A 15315-nucleotide genomic window follows, 5' to 3' on the forward strand; every position below is an offset into this window, starting at 1 on the left:
CCACAATGCCGTAACGAGCTAATCACGATATCAAATTCTTTGCCTGTCAGCGCGGCATTTCGATGCTAAGATATCCGGGCGTCGTGGCAGCAGGGGGTCCGACTGCTAAGAAAAACGTCGGATGACCGATTATGATGAAGCGATTCTCCGCGTTATGGACCGCGAAGGGAACGATCAAGGAGTGGGGCCCCAACAGTGAAAAAGAGAAAGAGAGATAGAAACGATCCTGACATCCCTTCGAGCGAAGCACCACGGATAATTGAAACACGCAATCCCGTACTTACGATAATGCGTTAGCTCTAATATATGTGTGTATATACGAAATAAAAAGAAAAAGAGAGAGAGAGAGAGAAAGAGAGAGAGAGAGAGAGAGAGAGAGAGAGAGAGACTAGAACCTTCAGCCTATGTCACGTTTCTCTATGTAATTCGTATTTCTATTTCTTCCCGAATCGGCGGAACGAGTTAATTATCAAGAATCGTACACGTAAGTGAGAGAGAAGATCAAAGTAATCGTTAATATATATGTATAGTAAGTAACAGTAAAATTCTATGACTTTATCTCAATACCAAATATAGAGAAGACCGTGTTTCTTCGAAGAGCAAAAAGGATTTTTCTTATTTTATCTTACTGACAAATTCGTGACAACCCTTCGATTATCCATTACAAGGCAATCTTCGTGCGAAGGTTAGACCGAGGATAGAGGGATCAGGTAAGTGTGCCCGAAGCACCAAGGTGCCCCGACTACGTGTCAGATCAATCATACCGGGCATCGAGACGCCCCACTGCGATACAGGACAACTTACCCCGCAATCCGTTTCCTCTCTCTTTCTCTCTCTCTCTCTCTCTCTCTCTTTCTCTCATCTCTAGAGACTGCTGTTGCTGCTGCTGCTGTTGCCCTGAAAAAAGAACGTTCACTGGTTCTCTTCACTCCACCTCTCCTAGCCCTAGCACCTCGTCGTCGACCTATCCTGAAGACTCCAGCTGGTACCCACGTTCGATATGTTACAATAAAAGCACTATCTTAGTCGTCGACACGTGATGACTCTATCGTACCGGCCGAGCAGCTTGGCCTTTTCTCAGAATCACGATCTCTCTCTCTCTCTCTCTCTATATATATATATATATATATATATATATATATATATCTCTCACTCTCTTTTCTAGAGAGTCCAGTATTCACCAGTCATCGTTGAAACGTCGTCGGCATGTTTCCTTGCCCTCCTCCTTCTCCAGTCTCTCTCGTCGATAGCAACTACGGCCAATCTCTCTTTCTCTCTCTCTCTTTCTCTCTATTTCTTGCTCTTACTCTCTCGAGGGCGACAACCCCTTCCTCGAGAATTTTCTTTCCGAATGGCGTCGCTACCTTCCAGGTAGATCTCACGAAATTGATCCTACAAATCTTTCCACGATTCTATACTCAATGATCTCTCTTTCTCTCTCTCTCTCTCCCTCTCTTTTTCTCGTTCTCACGTTTATAAAAATCAAAGTAGGTGTAAGAATAAATGTATAAAGATTTGCAACGATAATGTCTTAGACGTTACATAGATCTTCTAACTAAACCACCATCGTCTATTCCCCTTTTATTGTTATTCCAAAAAAGAAATTATCTATACTTCGATCGCAAGAAGCTCGATCAGAGATGCAACTCGGATAAAGACGAGATGATGAATTTTTTACAAGAGCGTACAGCAACGTGATACACAAAGCCATTGTGTAACGTTATTACAAGCTCGTAGTACATTCCTATTAGATACTTATCGGATCGACGAGAGAGAGAAAGAAAGAGAGAAAGAGAGAGAGACGCGACGGAACGCGTGAGGACTTTACTATGTTGAAAACGACGATCGTTCTTCTCGTTTTTCCCCTCCATTGCTGTTGCTCCTGCACGTGACCGAGATTACAGGGTGTGTGCACCCTCCTACCCTCGACTGAGAGTCGAGTCTGAAAGATTATTTAAATAAGGTCCACCCTAACTAAGATTCTTGCCTTTTTCCCTTTAGCTCGAAATTATCCCCGAAAGACGAGTGCTTTGTTTCGTCGATCGCCTTTCTACGAATACTTCTCCCCTTGCTCTCTTAATAATTATAAGGTTTAAAATTGTCACGACGATTCGAGAAGGAGACAAAAAGAAAGAAAGGAAGAAGAAAAAAGAAAAAGTAAAAAAAAAAGAAAGAAAAAAGAAGTGTGACTATGTTATCTCTTTATCACTTTTTTATTTCATGCATTTAATACGATATGCATCGTCGATATGATACGTATGCTAACGAATTTATTTCCGATTGACCTCGATCTATATAAATATACATGTGTATATATGTGTATATATATATGCATATATACAATACATATATATAAATATATATATATACATATATATATCTTTCTCTCCTTCAAGTCGTATTAGAATGACAACGTAACGCATAGACGGAATTCGACGAATCGAAATGGCCGAAGAATAAATGATTCATTCGCCCGTCAATTGAAGCCCTCATTGATAAGTCACAGCACAATAAAACACTCTACCACGCTCGTATATTTAAATATTTTGTCTCTCTTCTCTCCCTCCCTCTCTCTCTCTCTCTCTCTCTCTCTCGCTCACTCATTCTAAAATTATCTCGTTTAAACGAGGAGAAGTTATAAAAATTTATCGGAATCTTTCAAGTTATAAACGTAACGTATAAACGTTAACATTTATCGATCTTTACATACACAAACGCATAATTGTGACCACAAGTTAACGAATGGCCATCGAAGTCATAAATATTGTTCTGTTCTGTGTGAAAATGTGTTATCCTGTTCTTTTCGAAAATATCGCGCGTGTTAAAAGTGCAAAAGAGATAGAGATAGAGAGAGAGAGAGAGAGAGAGAGAGAGAAAGAGAGAAATAGACGAAGAGAGAATCCTTAATTCCCGAGGCAGGCAGGCAGGCAGTGCTGATTTGCTTTGCGGTCGGCACTTGCAATTGCATCGGCCATGCAAGTGAGTCCCTGATGCGTCCTGCGGTCGAACGTCATCACCGTAGCTCACGCGCCCTGACGCAGCATGCACCTACCCTGCGGGACCTTCTAATATTCGAAATTGCTCGTCCTGGCATGTTTATTTGACGTCGGGGCTGCCGTAGTCTGCCCAACTACTTCCAATTTGCCGGCTGACATTTCTCAACTCTTTCTTCTTCTTCTTCTTCTTCTACTTCTACTTCTTCTTTCCCCTCCTCCTCTTTCTCCTCCTCCTCCTCCTCCTCCTCCTCCTCCTCCTCCTCCTCCTCCTCCTCCTTCTCTTCTCCCAACATTCTGTTATGTCGAGAAACGTTTCGTTTTCTTCTTCTTTTTTTTTTCTTTTTTTTTTCAATCTTTTCTTTTTCCTTTTTCATTGCTCTTTTCTTCTCTTTTTTTATTTTTTCCTTCGACAACGTCGTAGCCATCATCTTCGAGTAACGCATACACGATGACGAACAAAGCGTGACCCAAAAGATTCGTGATAACGTTCGAATATTAGCAAGGCCATTGCATCGTATGTATTTCCGACGTGCTGCTGGATATTAATTAAACTCAACCTGAACGATAAGAACTCTCGACCATTTCTGATTCCCTCTATATACGAGTTAAGAGTCCAACTTACGGAGAAAATAATTTAAAAATCAAAAGAAACCAATAAAAAAAATAATCGAAAAGAAAAAAAAGAAAAAAGCAAAATATTTGAAGAAGAGAGGGGAGAGAGAGAGAGAGAGAGAGATGAAAAAAATTAATGTGAAATATCTTTCAGTTCCTTGGTACATTTGAAATCATCAAAGTCACGATAAAATTCGTTAATAGACGTACGATGTAGGAACGATCGTGAAGCATATTTACGCGAGAAATCGTAAACCGGCACCACAGAGTGGTAAACATAGCGCACGGTGCATTATGCACCTTTGCAACTCGTGCGTTCATCTAAAAGTCCGTTGAAGAGATAAATCGGCTGATAAGTATGACGAAAGTCACGTGATCGTTACACGCTGTGATATTTGCGAAAGAACACAGTTTTAATTATCCCTCGCTGCCACGTTTTTTATTTTTTTCTCTTTCTTTCATTCTTTCTTTCTTTCTTTTTTGCTTGTTTTCTTTGTTTTAAAATTATTCCTATCTCTTTCTTTCTTTCTCTCTCTCTCTCTCTCTCTTTCTTGCTCATCTTATTTGTCGTCATCTTCGTTTGAACAGTTTCTCTCCAAAACAAATAAGCAAACTCCGTCGAATTCGCGTGGGTACGCTTTAAAAAATCCAGTTTTAAAATTGGCACCTCTCCAATGGCAACAACAGGACCGACGGCAGTAGCCTAGCTAGCGAGAGAGCGAACGCGAACGAGTGTGTTCTCTTTACTTGTGTATCCAACGCGAAAAACCCTAGTCTCGCGTGGTGTGCGAGCCCGCAGTCAACAAAAATTGTTCGCGACTCGAAGTTGCGCCACTCGAAATCGAGTGGATTACCGTCGATGTCGCCCTCTTTCCCCACCTCATCCTCATCCTCATCCTCATCCTCCTCCACCTCGCCTACACCTACACCTCCACCTCTACTACCTCTACCTCCACCTCTACCTCCACCTCCACCTCTTCATCCCCGTTCTCTCCTCGTCACCATAGCCGTCGCGATGCACTGATTTTAACCGTCCAATTTTTCTGACCCGCTACAAAAATATTTTACCTCTCTATATGTATATCGTCTATGAACGACTCTATGATCGGGCAAACGCTATCACAGATTTCATAAAAAAAAAAAAAAAAATCGGAAGCTTCGATTTGAAAGATTAAAAATAGGAAAGGAAATAAAAGAAGAAGAAGAAGAAGAAAAAGAAGAAAAAGAAGAAGAAAAATAAAGAAAAAAGAGAAAAAAGAAAAATACAACAAAAAAAAAGAAAAGGAGAAAAAAGGTAGGACACTTCTCGTAATACATTTTTAATTCCAGCAGGCCGATCGTTGTTGGAGCCAAGGCTCGATATCACTGACGGATCTGTGACGAGATATCGCATAGGCACATCTCGGTCGTTAAGCCGCGCGCTTTTTGCAAGATGACCAACGATCCCTATCAGTACAAATGAGCGCCATTTGCGCGTTCGCCCCTTGTGTGGATAGACGAACCATAGAGTACACCACCGCCTGCCTTTTCTTCTTTCTTTTTTCCTCTTCCTCTCATTCTCTCTTTCTTTCTCTCTCTCGCTCGCTCTCGCTCTCGCTCTCTTTCATTCTCTCATTTTTTCTCACTCTTTTCGTCCTATGAGAAAGCACCTCGAACGTTCGGCACTGACCGCATTAGCGCGACGAATCGCGCCCCGTTTTTACATGAAAATCCTTATCTCTACGCGGGAGAATTAATAATGCAAGCATACATGATAGAATCGCTAGGATAAAGAGAATTTTTGCTTTCGCCGAATAAGTCGATTTTCGTCGTCCTAATACAAAAAAACAAGAGAACAAAAATAAGCAGAAGAAGAAGGAGAAGAAGAAAAATAATAATTACATAAGAAGCTTACAATAACGATTAAAGAGAACCTTAAATAAAAATAATTTTATCTCCTTGCGTATTACGCAAGCAAACATTTCTCTACGGCTCTTTTAGTACGTAAGCGGTAAAAGGCAAAGATAGATGTCGCTAGTTATTATCATGGTAACATGCCTTGGCATGCTATGGGAAACTAAAGACCGGAATCGGCACGCGAATAAGAATACACGATATATATATATTAGCCAAGACCCGACAATTTGCGCTTATTAATTCGAATTATCGCTGCCAAGTGGGTGTCCAACGGAGGATATTAAAACCTCTGACCTTTGCCAGGATGAGTTGTAGTAAAGTTCGTCGGCTGCATTTTATATATCCCTTCTTTTGATTCTCTTCATCTTCGTTCAATGTCATCAACGATTATATATATACACACACACGCACATATATATATATATTATACAAGTCCTATACATATATGTTCAATGTATATAATATTATATATATCGTTCAATATGTATAGTACATTGTTCGATATAATTAACATATAGTGAGTAGTGTATATATATATATATCGTCTCATATTATTATCACGTAGTACATCAATATATCATATCCGTATATCTTGTCGTTCAATATGCATATATATATACATATATGTGTAAAAAATCAAATAATTTAGTATCTACGTACTTACAGTAACTGATGGCAGGTACATACGAAGCTCTTTCTTCCTCTCTTCTCTCTTCAAAAAATATCCCCGACTGCTTCATTCCACTTCAAACTTGCTTGCAACGTCGACACTGCACAAATTAATAACTTACGTTCAAACGAGCACTAATAAAGGAAAAATGTATCCCCAAATTACGTATGTACGTGCACACTTAACCTGACTTTGTTCGCGACATTCCAACTAATAGGGAATTACGATCAACGAACAAGAGAATCATTGAAATATTAAATCGTGAAAGAATGTCGATTCTAAAAGTCCTGACACGCGTTATTCCCACTCGAATTAACTTAAATACATTCTCCCTCTCAATAATTCACAAAGGTCAACACTATTTTCACGACTTTCATCCGCGAAATTATTCCTACGACTGAAGAGCTCAGGTTATGAACGTAGAAAGTAATACCTTTGATCGAAATATCGATCGATAATCGAAAGTTACATTGAACGTTGATTAAGATCGAACAAGGTCAAGCGTCTATTGGAGCATTATAAACATCGATTAGAGATTTGATAATAGAAACATTAGGGATAGAAAACTATTATAATATGATTATAAAGAATATATACATATATATTAAGGCGATCGTTTATATATATATATGTGTGTGTGTGTGTGTGTGTGTACTATATATATATGATATAATCCATGTATATCGGGTTTGTCATTGATTAAAAAATCGTACTATCAGCGCCATCTCGCGTAAGAAGCTTGAAACCGTTCGGAAAAGCCGATTTTACCAACATTGCGAGTGTTAGGCGGATATTCAGATATACGTTCACATTCAGCCGACTACGGATGATGATAATAATAATAATAATAATAATAATAACAACGACAACAGCAGCGCGACAGATGCAGGACGTATTTGAATCTCCGCCCAGGAACGCCCTCGAGGAGGCTATTGGCCCGATATCCCTAGCCCAGGAAAAGGCTGCCATGGCCGGCGGAACTCGACGAACGGTCCAATCAGAACTCGCGTCGGTCAAAACAAAAGACACGCACAGTTCTCGAGAGGGTTGCAAGGCTGAACAAATGAATACCGGTGAACCCCCTAGGGGGTGTTGGAACGGTCGGGAGGTACGACGAAGCGGTGGCGACAGAATCCGGCGTTTTTGATGTATTAAACCGTGGGCTCTACGTGACACCGAATGCTAACTAGGCCTTTGAAATGCCACACGCCGGATTCAAATCGCTAGAAGCGTCCTCTCGCTCTCTCTCCCTTCTCTTTTGCTTCTCTAGTATTATTATTATTATTATTATCATTACTATTATTATTATTATATTATTATCATCATCATCATCATTTTTAATTATCACTCTTATTATTATTTCATTATGATTACTGTTTCTTTTCTTATTATAGTTATATATGTATATAATTATATATATATATATATATATATATATATATATATATATATATTACTTTTACTCTATCATCATTATTATTGTCCAATCTTAACGGTAACCTTCGCCATATCACCGTTTCGTTGCACTCAATAAATTAGACGGCACCACTCGAGCGTGACCTCACAGAACGTCTTTGATCGGTTCTTTTGATAAGATTCTTATCTACGCTTACATATGCTCTTCTATACATTATTCATTTTCATCTACGTCATTTCCCTGTAAACGACCAAGACAGCACGTACGATAAAGCCGATGTCGTGGAATGCATACCATTTTAAAAATCTTACTTTCCTGTCTAGTTATTAGAACGCTTAGTATAGTATTCATAGATACTAAAACTAAATAAATATATATTATGTAATATGATTATATGAATATAAATATATATATATATATATATATATATATATATATATATATATATATAAGAGAAATGAAATATAGGAAGATATTGCATTTGTGTTATGATTGTTGATATCATAATCTCCACGATACTATAGTAATCAATTCGATAAAGTGTAATTAATTGTATGTAACAATTACAAATACAAAATCGAGGAACTTACAAAAAATAATATATAGGCATAAGCATATATATTTATTAATTTTTAATTTTTAACAACGATGTACCACCAACTTACCTGCAATTTTAATCAAATGCGTGACGAGTTTAGTCCGACTAGACAAATTCTTTTTAACTGCTTTCCTTTTCCATCCGATTAACGTCAAAGTCCCAGTCGTTAATGTTTGTTTGTATTCTCTCTATTTGACTGATAATCGTCTTTTTTCCTCGAGACCTATAATTTCAAATCCTATTGGCTACTGGCATGGGTCAATTAGGGAGACTCCAAAAGGCTTGAGCGACGGAACAGAGTGACGGTTATGAGTTCATCATTTTCAGCTTCATTTTCAAATATTTCAAAAGTGTTGGCTCACGTCCTGTTTGAATTTTCATCATTACTGTTTTCACTATTCCTATCAGATCGGAATTTTCACGAATGTATCAATACATAAATTTAGTTATTTACCTTTTTAACATATACAAATTGGATCCTTTATAAATTTCACACATATATATCTGTATATATTCATGTGCGTATATGTATATGTAGGTGTATAAAAGGTAAGAGCTGAAAGAAAAAAAAAAAAAAAAAACAACATTTCGTCAATCGTATTTCGCCATAAACGATGACACACAATCTATCGTTCGGTGAACGTGACGAAATAAACGCCCTTGTAAGGACACTAGGTGTGGAAATCAATTTGATAGACGAGCGTACGCGTGCTGAATTACCTCTACGTGATGTCGACCCGTTTTGCCATTTTCGCCATTATATTAACGACGAGCTGCCGGCACGCTCTGGTCCGACCCCTCCCAACCTATGCGATATATGCTAGGCTATATGCGTATCGTAAACGTTATCGAGGCGAATAATGGTAACATCACAATCCCATGCACGTCTTCGCATTCCGGTCGAAGCAAATGGAGAACAACGAGATAGCGTCGACCCCACGCTGATTAAACTACCACAGAAAATAAATGTTCATTTGCAAAGTTCCTTCTTCCAGTTATCTTGATACGTACACTATACTTGCATGATTGATTCAACATATCCATTGTACAACGGGGAGCGTTTATCTGTTGAAAAAAAAGATCGTCCGTGTTATACTTTGATAGAGCATTGAAATTAAAATGTTCAAGATGAATAAAAGCAAGATAGCAACTTCATTAAAAGTTGTTACCTAATGATGGAAGCAAAAAGCGTCGATTCATTTTTTTTTTTCGCACTCGATATAATCCTCAATAAAGCAAGGCAATAATCCAAAGCCTTCTGTCATTCGTCCATCCCGGAGGGTCCTGGAATTTCATCCGACGGATGAGAGGGATTACAACTCGTACCAAATTAACCTCTGTCTCGTCCGAGTTGCGTTACCCAAACCTTTTCGAGCCAATACGTCGAGTTTACACGAAAACTCACTCAACTGACCGCGATAACGCGAAACCAAAACTATCTTTCCTCGTCAGGTGACACAACAGGTGTCCCGAGGATTTCGATAGGAATCAGCAAATCTACAGATTTTACGCAACCTGCCATTGACGTCTATATAGATTTAGTCCTCTCTAAACAGAAGATATAAAGATCATTTGATATAATCGAATAAATAAAAAGATACAAAAATTAACTTAGAATCGATCAATTCTTGTAAACAATTTAAACATACACGCGTACTAGTTATAAACATATAATACAAACTTACGATACAATAATTGGCAATTGCAATAAAATAAAAATGTTATTACAAGAAAAGATTACCATAAAAATAATCGGGATATTGTCAAAGAAATAGTTATTTTTTCGAACAAAAAATGTCGATCCAACGATCATGGTTCACGGACAAAATGGAGGTTTGGACCCCCTTTAAGGGGTGGTGCGCGTGTATATTCCAACCCTCGTACCAACCCCAACGTTCTAGGGGCGGCAAGCACGTAACGTTATGTAATCGTATACATGCCTAAGATTCTAGAGGGTTGTCGAAGCTTTGTCGTCTAGCCATGTGTCCCTAATACGAATCCCATGGGGGGTCATTTCTATTCTATTTCCCTTTCATGGGGTGTGTCGAGCGAGCCCTTACCTCACACCTAACTCCGTACAGCCCTTATCGCTTATGGTAAACGCATCACGGAGAGCCCGCAAGGGTGCTCTTTGCAGATTGACGTAAAATCAATGAACGAAGTCAATGGGTCTCTCGCTTGGTTATCCGGAACGAGAGGAAGAGTATTATAGGGGTTCTAACGTCTCCTCCTACCGTGAATAATGCGAGTGTTAATTACTCGATGCCACATTTCAACGACGACTAACACTGAAATAATCAAGGACGTTCCTTGACTTTCTTACTAATTCATAGTAATCTGTAAAGAAAAAAATGATCATTATTATGTTAATGCGGTACCTGCAAAAACGATATTTTACTTAATACTCTATGACTTAATTTTTGTTTGTATCTATAGAGAAAAATTATAATACCATTACTTGTACCATTACTAGCAAGTAATCATTATAAATAATGGTAATATACCAGCTGTGTATTACTTATACGTACTTAAAATAAAATCATGAGAAACTTTGGATATGAAGTAACAATTATTTGAATTGGTGGCAATATAGTAAAATCGAACTCGACCATATAAATGAATGTGTGTGCGTGTTTGAACGACGATTACGATAACATTATGTTATAGAGAATTAAATGAATAAGTTTCGAATACGAAAAAGATATTAAACAATTATAATATTTGATCGCTTTGATACGAGTCGAGAAATAAAAAGATTATATATAGAAATAAAATCGTTCAGGTATTCGAACGCTTTGGATATTTATAATCACCTTTTGTTAAAAAACAGCAATGACTGTCAATTTACAAAGAGCACGCGGAATAAATTTCGTCTGACAGAAGAAATTGTAGCGTAGACGAGTTTCTATGCCTGCTTTATTTATATCCAGGGCATATGTAATCGACACTCAGCTACCGTGAGAGGGAAATATGTGGTTAAGCCTTGGCTTCGGCTTTGAAAAGTGAAAAGTCATCGTCGCTAACGAGTCGACGAACACACTCGACGTCTTTCTCTTCGCTGACGTGCTGTCCTTCCGTCGACAATATCTCGACCTTCGCGACAGATATAGTATCATTCTTGTTAAGAATCTTCAAGCGAATCACGATATAGGTATCTCGTTACTTTGCACGTGTGATTTAATACCTGGAATGTGTATTCAATCATAAGAAAGAAAGAAAGAAAGAAAGAAAGAAAGAAAGAAAGGATGAAAGAAAGAAAGAAAGAAAGAAAGAAAGAACGAACGAAAGAAAAAATATATGATAAATACTTGAAATAGTTGTACACTTTCTTACAATTAATTATAAAAAAAAATAAATAAATAAAACAAATTCTATTTATATATATATAATGGTATGGTTATATATATATATAACTGGTATGGTTTCTCATATGATCGAGATCCGTAATATTAAGAAAAGAAAAAAAAAAGTTGAAATAAAAGAAGCGGTATGACGAATTTGAAGCGGAGAGCCAGTCGTACGGCGATTTCCGTTGAACGTTGAGTTTTCAACGGGAAACGAAATAAAAATGACGACGAAATGCTCTCTTCCGAACAGGTAATTCACGGCATTTCGCTTTCCATCCCCTTACTCCGACCCTTGTTCTATCCTCAGCAGACGGGTAACAACAACGGCATCCCCATCAAGCCACCATCACACCCCCAACCGTTTGCTCGTTCGCCGCCGAGCGGATTGCTTTTTGTTTCGTGCCTTCGTGCCTCTCGTCCTTTGTTTCCGCGAGTCGCCGCGAGGAAATGACAAACAAATGAGCGCCAGGGTGTACAACGTCGACGTCCGTCGCCATGGCAATGTGATGTGACGATCGACGTTTTAAACTCCACCGTTCGTTTCCGAGAAATACGTTCTCCTCATACGGTACGAGAAACTGACGATGAAAATGCAATGCCGATGATCGAATTTTCTTCTTACAGAATCCTCTGAAACACATATACGTAAATTAAATATCGTCAGTTGGAAATTTACAATTTATTTACACAAATCTTTAGCCAAGTTAAATCGAAACCAATGAAATATCAAAACAATTATACATCTTTAGTTGTAAAAGTTATCTTTAGTTATAAACATATAAAGAACGTAATACTTATGCGCGATACTTTTTAAATGGAAATAAAATGGTGTCTACCTCCATATTATTCTTCGCGTTAATACGTATATCCTAATGGCATATAGGGCTGTTGCTCCACACAACCATCGCAACGATCATACATGTGTCATTCAAAGAACGTAAGCCGTAGTAACATTTTTGCTCGATGGACTTGGTAACTATCGATTGTGTTTCAAAGTCGATTGTGTCTCCATTATGTGAACGAGAGGGTGAAAGAAAGAAAAGAGGGAGGTAGGGGGAGGGGAGGTCGGCGAAGCGAATATGCTCGAAGAAGAGTGGAGAAAGAGAGATGCCCCTAAAGTACGGGCGGTCCAATTGACTCCACCATATTGAGTTTGGTTCTATGGGCTCTCTGTACATGGGGCTCTTGGAATCGAGACACGTTATACGAAGGTCCATCCCTGGAAGGAGCTTCCAGCTTAACTTCGTTACCAGGTTTCTACGTGACCAAAATCCTAGTAGCCACGACTCTGCTGTAGATAGCAGCTACGTTTTCCTGCAGCGTAACGATAAATAAGATCACTTCTCGACAATAGTAGACTGCTATTTGCCAAAATCATCGAGTTTAAAAATCTTCGTTGAAATCGACTTACTTCATCTTTTTAAAATCATCAGCAATCTTCTATAATAAATTAACAAATATCTTTTTAAATAATAATGTATATATATATCGATTAAAAATATACCAGTTTAACATACTTACATACAGCAACGATTTCACTCGGAGGGTCACAGGGTCTCGACAAAACTTGTATGGGATTTCGCTCACGATATGTATCAAATTATCCTTATAATAGAATATGGCGGCAACATTACACCTACCAGGTGTCGCATTAGGCATCTTTGAATGGTTTACGCTACGAGAACAACACAATGAATTATAATGCGTCCTTGTTGCGGACAATAATGTTACCACAATGCCGTTCCGTGCTACAAAAGGTGTTGCTTTAATGGGAATCTGGTTACAACGAGGCGTTCTAAAGCATCAGCGACGATTTTCCCGTGCCTGTAAACAGTCTCCCCCGTAGAAACTTTCGTCATCGAATGCCGAGTTTTTCTCTGTAAGGTCAAGAAAAAAAAATTTGAGTTGTGAATAGCCAAGACAAGAACGAATGTTATTTATCAAAACGTTAGATCGTTTTAGATGATAATGTAACGAAAAATGTATGAGGTAATTACGTTTACAAAGTGATCTATATATTGTTTAACCAATAATTCATGCAAACAAAAGTCCAATTTTAAATTCTAATCGTATATTGTCTATTCAGAACAAAGATACGTGTTCCGTCGGATCTAAGTCAATCGCAAAAGAGTATGTCACATCTAAAATAAGTAAAATTTTACAATATTTATTTTTCGTTATATCAAAAATATCCGAATATAATCTATATTATAAATGAATAAATTAACGTCATTAAACGCAATAAAGGTATTCACTTTGTATAGCAATTAAAAGTATAGCAAATTCACAAGAATAAAAGAGTCAAGACCGTTAAAGGTATGCCCATCTCTCCATTGGTTTGCAGTAAAGCGAAGTTGCACTTTAAGGTAGTACGTTGGGGCGCAAATCAAAATGCAGTCGCTACCGGAAGAGTACTTGAACAGTTGAAGAGCCCTTCGCTATTACTGTGAAGGACTTCCCAGTGCTTGGCGAATCAGTCACTAATTGCATTCGTGACATGGCCCAGAACTAACAAACGTTCCCTTCGTTCCTGAAGGATCAAAATTATTTTTCTCTTTCTCTTTCCCTCCCTCTCTCTCTCTCTCTCTCTCTCTCTCTCCCTCTCTTCCTCTTCCTCTTTCTCTCACTTTCTCTTTTACAAGTTCATTCATCCAAGATAAAGAAAACTGAATAATTCTCAGTGACATTTTCAAAAGATATTAACACTATGAATACAGCATATAAGAAGATAAGTATAAAGGCATAAAAATCAGAAATGTAATTATATTTGCAATGAATATTTGAAAAGAATAAAGAAGATAATGTTTTCAATGAAACCTTTAATAGATACAGTCGCGCTAGAGTCTTACCCTATTATCCTAATGGGTGATAATCATAAGATTCTCCTTGAGAGTCTCATTACGAATCAAGGACCCCTTTCTTAATGGCTCCTATGAAACTCATTGGCCATTTAACGCCGAGGACACGCCGTGAAGCGTTGAAAGGTTGACGGGCCCGAGAGCAAATTTTCTCATCAATCATCCAGCTGTCAATTGGGAATAAGATACAGTATACCAAATTAGATAGCTTAGTGAAAATATTTTACGCGATACAATTACACATAGTGATCGATCGTAAAGTAATTTATATTTCTTTTGTTCGTTTAATGAATTCCTTTGAAAAAAAAAAAAAATATATATATATATGTGTGTGTGTGTGGAAATATTCATTGAATTCTCGTTAACTTCATTTTTTTTCATCGACATTTCTTTTTTTTCATTCTTTTTATTTTTATTTTTTTTTTTTTTTTGTTCAAACATTATCAAATGATACCATTAAACGATCACAATTTCATCGTACTTTCATTCAATATCGTATTTTCATTATCGATATTGGACACGGACGAATTTTAACAATGGCAGACACACCATACTTGCCTACGTACGCTCGACACCCCTTATACGTTCCCCTTGCGGAAACGCGACGTCTCCATGGTTACAACATTGAAACTCCGCTAGGGGATGACAAAATGGAGAGGCGCAATACTCGGTCCGACAAAAGCGAAGTAGATCCAAAGAACGTCGACGTACTTGTATTTGAAAAGTCGATCTATATATATATCGACTCGCATAATCCAGCTTTACGATGAACTTTTATACTCTGATTAAAACTGTTCGGGGCGAATCTGAAAAAGTAATCTCTTAAGTCTAGATCAAACTTAACAAAAATAAAAAGAACAAAAGAAAGAAACATGCTAAGTTCGTAAAAAAAAAAAGAAAAGAACAAAAAATTAAGTAAAA

The 15315-nt window shown here is 37.8% G+C and overlaps 1 long non-coding RNA gene across 2 annotated transcripts in view; it reads right to left on the reverse strand.

Annotated features, from left to right (window-relative positions):
* Positions 1-7642: 7642 nt before the first annotated feature.
* The window catches only part of LOC127066280 (uncharacterized), an 11160-nt gene continuing 3487 nt past the window's right edge, over positions 7643-15315 (reverse strand). Inside the window, exons 5-18 of one of the 2 annotated variants that reach the window (XR_007782344.1) lie at positions 14961-15200; positions 14386-14561; positions 13845-14066; positions 13058-13413; positions 12948-12976; positions 12373-12850; positions 11003-12166; positions 10250-10526; positions 9359-9737; positions 9201-9254; positions 8910-9139; positions 8644-8745; positions 8257-8554; positions 7643-7831 (exon numbers count right to left, since the gene is read on the reverse strand). This is a non-coding gene — a long non-coding RNA (uncharacterized LOC127066280). Of the gene's footprint in view, positions 7832-8173; positions 8555-8643; positions 8746-8909; positions 9140-9200; positions 9255-9358; positions 9738-10249; positions 10527-11002; positions 12167-12372; positions 12851-12947; positions 12977-13057; positions 13414-13844; positions 14067-14385; positions 14562-14960; positions 15201-15315 lie in introns of those variants that run through there. The other variant, XR_007782343.1, reaches the window with a different exon arrangement.

This window comes from Vespula vulgaris, chromosome 9 (assembly GCF_905475345.1).
Source record: "Vespula vulgaris chromosome 9, iyVesVulg1.1, whole genome shotgun sequence".
Taxonomy (NCBI): Eukaryota; Metazoa; Arthropoda; class Insecta; order Hymenoptera; family Vespidae; genus Vespula; species Vespula vulgaris.